This window comes from Polypterus senegalus, chromosome 10, assembly GCF_016835505.1.
Source record: "Polypterus senegalus isolate Bchr_013 chromosome 10, ASM1683550v1, whole genome shotgun sequence".
Classification (NCBI taxonomy): Eukaryota; Metazoa; Chordata; class Cladistia; order Polypteriformes; family Polypteridae; genus Polypterus; species Polypterus senegalus.
Window position 1 is genome coordinate 170669263 of NC_053163.1, and position 10128 is coordinate 170679390.

At 42.1% G+C, this 10128-nt stretch overlaps 1 pseudogene; it reads left to right on the plus strand.

The window, feature by feature from the left end:
- Window positions 1-951: 951 nt before the first annotated feature.
- LOC120538305 lies at window positions 952-9049 on the plus strand (annotated as a pseudogene).
- The last annotated feature ends 1079 nt before the right edge of the window (window positions 9050-10128 follow it).

Genomic DNA, 10128 nt, shown 5'->3' on the forward strand with positions numbered 1-10128 from the left:
GCCTCAGAGATCCATCACCATTTAGGTGGGAGAATGTGAAAGTGGTGCAGAACTAGCTGCAAGGACCTGGGGGGCCCAACATCAACAGTAAACTGGACTAGTCTGACAAAACAGTGGTAATGGAATTAGACAGCTTACATAATGGATATACCGCAGACTGAACTGGAGATGGGGACCGTCTGGTGAGGAAATCCAGGATCCAGTGGCATAGGGAAGTGCTGAACTGAAGTATATGAAGCAGATGAGAAAGGGCCAAAAGAAGAGTACGTGATACGGCGTCCTCCTTCCAGAACCCAAGAAACTGATAACGCAAAATCAGACTGATAAAGCGTAACAGAGAATGCAAAGAGAAAGAACGTATTATGAAAAGAAAAAGCAGGAAATGTAATATATGGTAATAATAGTAAAAGGAAATAAAATATATGTGTTACAAGAAAGAGTAATATTTCATAAGCAGGCTGTTTGAGCACCACACTTTTTGAATACACAGACCCCGTTATTGTATTGAATGTTGAATGAACCTCATGGATGCCAGCATCCGACATTTGAAGTGGTGTCTAAAAGTATCAATTAGGATCAGATGGTGGAGAAATGCACAATAAACAAAGGAGTTCAATGAATCAGAAAATGAACGCGTGTGACACTAATACAATGATTATTATAATGCTATTTATTTCATGACTGTTATCTAGAGCTGCACCATGTAAGCGTTCAAATGTCTGCTCTTTCATTACCAATGCTGTACGAGAAACAACACCCGATCCTCCAGGATTATATCAGATCTTTCCTGCTCCAATGAATCCTTTATAAGAAGAACAGTATTTTATTTCCTAGAAATCATGCAAATATAAGCTTATAAATATAGTTGGCTAGCTAACTGTTATATTATTGGATTGTTTTAAAAAAAGTGTCTCCTGCTGCTTATGCTCATTCTCACAGTAATTTACGACAATGTCGTGCAGTTTGCTGCTTTACCTTTCATTGATGTTCATTCAGCAAGGTGAAGGGAAGAGTTCATCACTACAGAGATACGCCTTCCAGGAGTGTCAAAAAACAGAACAGCTAGCCGTTCTGGGGGCCCTGCCTGGTGGAGGATGGGACAATCTGCGGAATGTAGACATGGACCCCGTGCTCAATTTCGGTTACTCCACATGCCAGACCACTGAAGACGGGTTCTACCTGATACCCGATGAAGTGTTTGTCATCCCTCAGAAGCAAACCAAACTGGAGCTGAACACAGAAATTATAGGGAGCTGGATGGACCTCAAGAGTCCAGTGGCTGAGACCATCAATGCCGATCTTAGCTTCATTTCTTTGCTCAACGGGAAGTTCTCATAAGAAAATCAAAGAGTCAAACATTTTCAAGTGAAGGATGAGTCATCTACAACAAGGGTGCAGGTAAGAATATTTGGTTATATAGCGCCTTGAGGTGTAGAGTACAAGTCCAAGGAGGTTCTTCTCAAGGTTTATAACGGACTGGTGAGGCCTCATCTGGAGTCCTGGGTAAAGTTTTGGTCTCCAGACTACAAAAATTACAAAGTAGCACTAGGAAAGGTCCAGAGGAGAGCAACTAGGCTGATTAAGGGCTACAGGGGATGAGTTATGAGGAATGATTTAAAGAGCTGAGCCTTTATAGTTTAAACAAAAGGAGATTAAGAGGGAGACCTGATTGAAATGTTCAGAATTATGAAGGGAATTAGTCCAGTGGATCGAAACTGTGACTTTAAAATGAGTTCATCAAGAATACAGAGACACAGTTAGTTCCTAACCACAGATACATGGAATAAGTGACTGAGTGGTAGACAGTGGTACTTTTGGGACTTTCAAAGCAACCCAGCTGATTCCAGGGCTAAAGGGGGTGAGTTATGAGGAAAGATTAAAAGAGCTGAACCTTTACAGTTTAAGCAACAGGAGATTAAGAGGAGACATGATGGAAATGTTTAAAATTATAAAGGGAGTAAGTATAGTGCAGTGGTTCTCAAACTGTGGGGTGGGCCCACCTAGGGTGGCACAAAGTAACAAAAGGAGGGCGCGAAGATGTGAAAAAAAGCAAACAAGAATCGAATATATGAAAAATATATCTATTGAAACCAAAACAAATTAACTTAAAGTACATTTTGATACTAGAAAAATAAATATAGAGTTAGATAAATGTTGATAAAAGTTAAGTAGGTATAATAAAATATTCATCTATGATATATCATTAATTAAAAAAAGAACAAATTGGTATTAGTGGGCTCCTTTCAAAAACGTTCGCGATTAAATCGGTTATGAAAACTCGGGTCGCAAATACGTAAAGGTTGAGAAACGCTGGTATAGTGGATCGTGACTGTGACTTTAAAATGAGTTCATCAAGAACTCGGGGACACAGCTGCAGACTTGTTAAGAGTAAATTTCACACAAACATGAGGTTGTTTATCTTCACAGACACATGAAATACGTGATCAAGAAGTCAAAACTCAAATATTAAGTGGATAGGACTGGCAAGCCCTGTGTGGCTGAATGGCCTGTTCTCGTCCAGATTGTTCTAATATTCTAAAGAAAAAAAAGAAGAAAAAATGGAATTATTAGAAATATTTGATGAGTGATTAGTTTCTAAGATGGGGTGGGCAGCATCAGTCCTGGAGGGCCGCAGTGGCTGCAGGTTTTCATTCCTATGCAGTTTCTTAATGAGAAGTCAATTATTGCTGATGAGGCACTTATTGCTCAAACGATACTTTGATGATTTGCTTTAGTGGTCTCGCTTGTTAAGGATCCTCACTCTTAATTGCTTATTTCAGTCTTAAACTGCTGCATTTTCTTTTTTTTTAGTGACTCCTTTTTAGCAATAAGATGCAAATGACAAAGGAGCTAGCAGTTCAACATTGAAGTTGTTTCCTTTGACACTGGATTGTATTCACCGTGCACTGTTTGGTTTAATAAAACACTTAAGCGAAAAATTGGGAAAGACTGAAAATATTTATTTTAGGCTTCAAATCATTTTGATGGCATCTTTGGAAAGGAAAAACAAAATCTACGACATTAAAAACCTAACATTGCAGACTAACAAGCCATAAAATGAAATAAGGTCTGAGACCAGCAGACCCCCGTGACCCTGTAGCTACGATATAGCGGGTTGGATAATGGATGGATGGATGGATGGACTGGCAAGGATTGGTTTCTAATGAATTAAGCAATTGGGTTGGAATGAAAACCTGCATGACTGATGTTGCCCATCTTTATTCTAAGATGATATTATTTAACAACATCTGATTGGGTACACAAAACTAACATATTACTGACCTCAAACTCTGCGGGCTCAATTTCAAATTTAGTTTTTAAGCTGCATTTGTGCATTCAACAATAACATATTCACTTTTTTAAAAATATTAGCTATTGGCAAATGGTATTTCTTCTTCTTCTTCTTCTTCTTCTTCTTCTTCTTCTTCTTCTCCATCTTTTCCCACTTTGGTATCAATGTTCCTGATCAACATTCTCCAAACAGCTTGGTCCTCCACCTCCTCCCCAGTCAGACCCTTTAACTTCAGATCTTCTTTTACTTTATCCGTCCACCTCTAGTTTGCGCCTAACTTGCTTCCTCTGGACTTCCATTCCCATCACTCTGTTGCCCGCATATTCATGGTGTCTGCTAAGTCTGCTAACCACTTGTCCATTGCACTTCACCCTCCTTTCCTGTCCTTTCTTAGATTATCTCTACCACTTTTGCTCTTCCTCTGAGTGTCTCATTTCTTTTTCTGTCCTTTGTTGTAACTCCACAGATCCATCTCAACATTCTCATTTCTACCACCTCTAACTTCTTCTTCTGCATCCCCCTTTACTGCCCAGGTCTCCACTCCATACCTCATCCCTACCTTTAACCTTCACCTTGAATTCTTTGATCACACAACACTTCCAATCAGCACTGCACTTTATATTACTGGGGTGGACATGTGGCAAGTCTACTATGAAACTAATGAAACTTAATTCCAGTGGGGCCCCAGAAGCGACTTTAGTCCACATTGGGGTGTCTAATGTATGAGAAAGGTTTTATAAAAAAATGTTAATTATATAATGTAATTCAATACAAAATAATAGTTAAAAATTAAAATGTAATAAACTATCAAAAAAAGAATTTGTGGCAATCTGTCATCAAACAACCACATTGAAAATGATATCAGTGGTTACCCAGACTTGTGAACTGGGCCTCCAGAAAAGATTCAAACTTTAGGTCCCCAAATATATAGATCTGCCATTGGGTGGACACCATCTCTGGTTTGAATGATTTTTTTTGGAAATTCAGATAGAAGTGAATAGATTCTCGTGAGAAATGTTTGTGTTAGAATTCATGGAGAATATTAAAAGAACAACTGACTGTTGGCACAGCTCTTGTCCTCATGGTGAACAATGGCAACTCCAAAGGAGCAACTCGAGATATCTCACTGAAGCACACCTGAGGAATCACAAAGACCTGGGACACCAACTCTCCCAAACATTAAGGTGCCCTGAAAATGGGGGGACCGTGTATGAAAAAGTGCTGTTATTTCAACCTGGTGTGAGCGAAAAGAAGTGCTGAGTGAAGAGAAGTGCTGAGTGACCAAAATGTCTGCAAATCCCCATAAAGGAAAGTCTGCAATGTGGACTTTAATCACGATGTCTGAATTGTTCGATTTGTGATTTTAAAATGTGGAATGGAGGGAAATCGAGGAAAAAAATGAGTCTTTGTTAAAAACATTATGGAGGACGCTGTGGTTTACGTAGAAAGTGTATGTGAATGTAAAGCACTTAATGAGTGAAAAATGACCCTTTAGACCCTGCCAAAGGCAGAAATTCAAAACTGCTTGTGTTTGTGTGTGTATATATTTGTTGTTTCTAAAAGCACATAAAGAAGGTTATCATCTTAAACGTTCTTCATTGTCTTTTAATGGGTTTAGGAAAAATTATTATAGTAGCCAGCAGACAGCTCTTCACAGGTCAAGCGGCGCTAGATGATTGAGTGGCAGCTGTTCCACCAAGTGAATGTTGCAAGGCAGAGAAATACATGAAGAAGCAGAAGACAAAATGCTGTGACAATGCAGAAGACACTCGACATAAAGACACAGGGCCGAAAAAGCGTGGATTGTCCTCCATGTGTAATAGTTTTTTAACAATTTTTTATAATTTTTTCACTGATAACTGTACGATGCGGGTTCGCTGCATGCTCCCATCTCACTTCTGGGAGCCCTGAACCCAACACGGTCGGTAATCTTACCGATGAGCATGGCAGTGAGGCACAACAAATAGAGCAAGGGGATTGTGCAAAAGTGCAAAGTGCTTTTATTCAAAACTAACATAAAAAAGAAACCGTGTTGAAATGAATAGTGCAGTGTTTCTCAAAATTCTTCAATAAATAAATAATCCATTTAAAACTGAGGTGAAAAGTGGAAGTTAAAATCCATTAGAAAAAATCTTTTAAAAAACGAGGTTAAAATTAACAGCTGGAAGCTGTCCTTTTAAAAATCTGGTGCATCCTTCTTCTACTACTGGCGGCTCCCCTGCTTCTCCCAAATGGGTCCCGCAGCAGGGGAGTCACCCTAGCTGCAGCTGACCTGCTCTGACTGCTTTGGCTGATCTGTTCTCCTCACCGACCCCTGACTCCGGTAGGCTCCTCCAAACAGCGACTTGGGCTCCCCAGTGTCCAGGGCACCCGCGCTGTGGAATACACATCCCAAGTCCCGACTCACGGTGCCTTTCGTGGCCTTACGTGGCGAGTCATCGAATCTTTACAGTAAACTCAGCAGGAGCGACCACTACGACTGCTCCCTGGGTATCGGCCAAATACCCAGACTCCCTGCTAAGCTGCACGTGAGCCTGCGCTCGCTTGTTCTCCTGCACCGGATTTCTCCTCCTGCTTCTTGCCTCCTGCAGCCTCCCGTTCTTTCCTGTTCTCTTCTTCTTTTTCTTTCTTTCAGCCGCCTCGTGCTTCTAATGATCAAGAGGACGTGGCAGCTGTGGCAATCAGCAGCTCCTGGGAACAATTACAGATGCGGGCCATTTCTCACCTGTGCATTTAGGTGAGAAACACCCACATCATAAACTTCGGCCACACACCACCACGCCCCTCACAATGCAGCGATTATTTATTTTAAAAGTGGCCCTTTTAACATGAGCTGTGGACCCTCTATACCACAATGACACACTGCATAATCCCCGGGTTATTTCTATTTGATGATAAACAAGACTGAAAATGGCTGAATATCACAGCAGTATTTTGCTAATTTAAATTGACATGAATTCACTGCTTTGCAATATGTTTGTAATCTCAAGTGTCACACACGTGCACATGGGAGGAAACTAAAGGGCCTGAATGAGCGTAATTCCATGCCAGACCAAGGGGTGGCAGAGTGTGCCGATCCTTTGTCTCTTTCCACTGCAGACCATTTACAAGAAATCCCACCTGGTCCCGATGACGTCACTGCCGGTTCCGGGCCCGATGACATCACTTCCTCTACTCTCCCTTAAAATCGCCATCTTTGCCTCATCAAGACAGTTCTGTTTTGGACTCGAACTTGTACACAACTGTACACTAATCTCAATAATTTTGCAGCCGGGAACAATTATATGGTTGACTGCCCCAAACCTTTTTGTGGCTCTTGGTGTCATCTTTGATATAAGACATGGATCAATACTCGATCACATTCTTGGTTAGCAATATGGCGGTATTACCAAAGGAAAATTTTACAGCTCAGAGGTTGCTCTTTGATGGCTTATGAGACTTTACAGAGATTTTTATTTATGTTTCATTTAAGAATCAGCTTTGTCACAGATGTTGCTCCTTAGGAGAATAAGTTCATCAAGAACACGGGGACACAGTTGGAAACTTGTTAAGAGTAAATTCCACACAAACATTAGGAAGTTTTTATTTACACAAAGAATGATAAACACTTGGAATAAGCGACCAAGTAGTGTGGTAGACAGTAAGACGTTAGGGACTTTCAAAACTCGACTTGATGTTATTTAAGAAGAAATAAGGGGACAGGACTGGCGAGCTTTGTTGGGCTGAATGGCCTGTTTTCGTCTAGAATGTTCTAATGTTCAAAAACACACAAGAAGCCATATGAAAGGTTATCCTGTCAAATCTGCAATTCTTGAAGTAGAATTTCAAACCCTGGCACATCTGACTTATTTTCATTGAAAAAGTCCTTCATAAAGATGGTAATTCCAAGAGTTCATATAAAAGATCTAAAGTAGGTGTAACACTAATTTGTGTATTTTTTTTTCTATCCTATTTTCAGGTGCAGAATCTGCTCTACTCTGTGAAAGCCAATCCAAATTTCTCCTTTAGTCTTCACTTTATGAAACAGATCATGGACATCGCCAACGCTTTAGAGAACAACCAAACAAAAGAAGCCGACTATCTCTCAGTAATGCTCGTTCTAAACTTTGGAACGCACGTCATTATGAGTGTCGATGCTGGGGCCATCCTGCTTCAAGAAGATTATGTGCGGTCGAGTTTCATTACGAGCGAGCGCAAAGATATTACTTCAATTAAAGCATCAGCTGCATTCAATTTTTTCACTAAGGTCAATTTTGGACTTGAAGCTGAGTTTTCCAAAGTAACCGAAGACAAGCGTTATGCAGGTAACGTAACACATTCGTTGGTGCAAGTTTACGGCAGCATCCCCTTTTACCCGGGCATCACCCTTAAAACCTGGCAAGAAGGCATCTTCAACAATCTGGTGGTCATCGACCGCTCTGGTTTGCCACTTCATTCGATTCTGAACAAGGAATCCTTTCCATATGTGTCAGATCCTACAATTGAGAAGGTGTCCCAATCTGTCGAGAAGGCAATCATGATGTACTACACGGTTAACCAACACCCTGGGTGTCTGAAAAGCAATTCCCCAAATTTCAATTTCCAGGCAAATGTAAATGACGGGTCCTGTGAAGGAGTGGCCACCAACTTTGGCTTTGGTGGTGTCTATCAAGTGTGCACCCCGCTCACAAGTGACGCGTATCAACTCTGTTCTTCACTAGAGCAGAATAACCCACTCACTGACAGCTTCTTCTGCCCACCAATGTACAATCCGGTCAGACTGCGCACTGAGGAGAAGCAAGAAGTCTACGGTCAGTATGAGTGTCATAAGAGCTGTCATAGCTGCTGGCTAATTTTAACCTGCTGTGATGATTCGTGTAGAACTGTCTATTACACCAGAAGAGCCAGTATTACGGCATACTGGTGTGCTGCCACCAATGCAACTACCAAAGGTTCTAATAGCTTCCTGTTTGGTGGTCTCTACAGTAAATCTGCAAACAATCTCATAACCAAGTTTCAGTCTTGTTCCACTTGCTTTACTTCCTCGAAGATATTACAAGATGTTTATGTCTGCGTTAGCACAGATAAAGACAGATGTGCCCAGTATTCTGTAGTGTTTGGCGGCTTTTTCAGCTGTGAGGCCACCAATCCACTGGCTGGTGAATCTCGCACTAACTGTGCCAACGGCTTCAGCCAATATTCAGCCACAATTAGTGATGGATGCCAAATCCTCTACTGTATGCCTACAGGCTTGTTCAATGATGGGGAGTTAATCCCTATAAAATTGCCTCCTTTTAGTAATCCATACAAAATTAATAATAATTCCACAAACAATACCATGGTGATGCCACTAGAGAGGTCGTTGTGGTACCAAGATGACAGGTCAAACACACAGAGATCTGCCACGTTGGATGACGTTCACACAGAGGACAAAGGTCTAAATGGCAGAGAAGCATTTGGAGTGGCGGTAGCCATCGTGATTCTGCTGGCGGGATTAATAGCCTTGGCTGTCTTGGGGGTCAGACACTATCACAGAAAGGGATCTGCGGAGATGTCAGGGAGCAGCTGAAGTGCGCCGAGAAGAAAAACAGCAAAAAAGACCAGAAATCCAAAGGGTCCTCTGCTAAATCTGTTTGCATGCTATTTGCCTTATTCTTGATTCAATTATAATAACCTTCAAATGTTAGTGCATGACTGCAAATGAAAAAGCACTCTAAGTCTTAAAATTGATTCGAATTTTTTGATTTTTAAAGTATGATTCATCTATTTTAATTTCATTTTTTCCTGCCGATTTTATGAAAAATTGTACTTGTTGCAACTGTCAATATTATTGACTTAATGAGAATCTCTCAATATATAAACTTTGTCTAATCATTTTTAAATGTATCTTTAAACATGTTTTAATTGCACTTTATTAAATCATTAAATTGGTGTTCAACTTTGATTAATTGCTGTATTCTTTTTCGATCGTTCATTTACTTTTTTTTGTGTTTTTTAACTTTATAGACCTTATTGCCAGTTGGGTCATCGTGATCTTTCCCTCTACTTACCCTTTACGTAGTGGTAAGTGCACTCCTCAGGTTCGTTACTGGGTTGGTCTACTGTCACACCTTAAGATTAACACACACATACGTAGATATATATGCATTGTGGTCGAGAGGAGGGCTTGTGCCTCCTCCAGACCGCAAGGGGGCATCCATCCTGGTTATGTTGGGGGCCTCGGGTAAAGGGCTTGGAAGCCCAGCCCTGTAGGGACTCGTGGCCACCGCCAGGCGGCGCCCCGATGCCGGTATATCCCGTGTGGACCCAGGAGGACCAGAGGAGGGCTTGTGCCTCCTCCAGACCGAGAGGGGGCGTCCGTCCTGGTTATGCTGGAGGCATCGGGTAGAGGGCTTGGAAGCCCAGCACTGTAGGGGCCCGTGGTCACCGCCAGGCGGCGCCCCAGTGCCTTATTATCCTGGGAGCCCGGCACTTCCGCCACACCAGGAAGTGCCGGGGGGAAGACGACGGGGACACCCGGAAAGCTTCCGGGTGCGCAGCCCGCACTTCCGCCACACGGGGGGGTGTCCGCGGGAGATTGCCGGGAAGGGGCCGCCTCCCTCCAGTCATGAGTGGAAGAGGACGGAGCTGGAGTGAGGACTGGAGGCGGCCAGGAGGAAAAGAGGCACAGGACTGTGTGGCCTGGACATTGGGGGAATCGGTGCAAGAGGCACTGGGGTTTGTGCACGTCCAATTTGTAAATAGTATTGTAAATAAACAGTGTGTGGTGGAGCCAACGATGTCCGTCTGTCTGTGTCCGAGTCCAAGTTCACAGCATACACACAGAAATTCAACAGTGCTTCAGAAGGCTCGATTGT